Here is a 1107-nt window from a genome sequence, read left to right as displayed (position 1 = left end):
GAGTCTCTCACAGTCTCTTTCCCAGCAACACGTGTCTCAGGAGCCCGTGTCTGTTTCAGCAGCAAGTCTTCCTCGACCAGCAGTCCGAGCAAGTTCTGTCTCCAGGAGGTCTCCTTAAGAGCCCGCAGGGTGGTCAAACTAGCCAATTATAGCATCAGAACTCTAAGCACCTGAGAGAGAGTGCGCACCTCCCAGAACATTGTTTTGTGCCTCTCCCAACAGAAATATTCCAGGTGGACACCTTCAGCAATCAGGAGCTCTTCACTTGCTCATAGAAAATCTCACCTTGGAGTTTACAAAGACTTATGGGTAGAAAAGCCACACAAAGTAATTTACTACACCACATGGGTATTATATTTGATTCAAAAATGGTGGAAAAATCAGGCAATAATTTCCTCTTCTCCTTCCTCAGGAAGCAGGAAGAAATGTAGTTTTTTTTCCTGATCATTTCCACAGTTTTAAGGGCAGTCTGGGTTTGAACTGCCAGCCTTCTGGTTGGCAGTCAAATGCCTTAGGCACTACTCTACCAGAGCTGCCAGCAAAATGAATTAGGTTAAACCAAAAAAACCAAACCCATTGCCATGGAGTCAATTCTGACTCACAGCAACTCTACAGGACAGAGTAGAGCTCCTCCATAGGGTTTCCAAGGCTGTAAATCCTACAGAAGCAGACTGCCACATCTTTCTCCCAGGAGCAGCTAGAAGGTTCAAACAGACAGCTCTATTTAGGTTAGCAGCCAAGTGCTCAGCCACTGCACCACGAAGGTTCCTGTAAATTAGGTTACTTGACTTTTTTCTCCATTTTCAATAATCCTATGTTCCAATCTTTCCATAAAATATTAAATCAGCACATAGGGGATACTTCTGGGCCTCATATTATAAAATAAAAAGGCGCATGGTTTATGGTATTACCAATCTAATAAGCAATCACATCACAGACTAAATAAGATAACCATCATGCTTTAAAACTTAACTGCTAAAATATCAACCCTGCCTCAATAATAGAAGGAAACATTCCAAATGAGACTGTTTAAAAACAAATTCACAGTTAAAAAGTAAAGATTCTAGATCCATCGACCTATAGTCAGCTGATCTTTGACAAAGGCCC

At 42.0% G+C, this 1107-nt stretch overlaps 1 protein-coding gene across 1 annotated transcript in view; it reads right to left on the bottom strand.

Annotated features, from left to right (window-relative positions):
- The window catches only part of FOXO1 (forkhead box O1), a 131321-nt gene that overhangs the window by 47394 nt on the left and 82820 nt on the right, over positions 1-1107 (bottom strand). The window lies entirely within an intron of this gene.

This window comes from Orycteropus afer, unplaced genomic scaffold, assembly GCF_000298275.1.
Source record: "Orycteropus afer afer isolate SDZICR_OR568_19922 unplaced genomic scaffold, OryAfe1.0 scaffold00134, whole genome shotgun sequence".
NCBI classification, from domain to species: domain Eukaryota; kingdom Metazoa; phylum Chordata; class Mammalia; order Tubulidentata; family Orycteropodidae; genus Orycteropus; species Orycteropus afer.
Note: the sequence above shows the minus strand (reverse complement) of the source record. Positions and strands in the feature narration are given on the sequence as shown.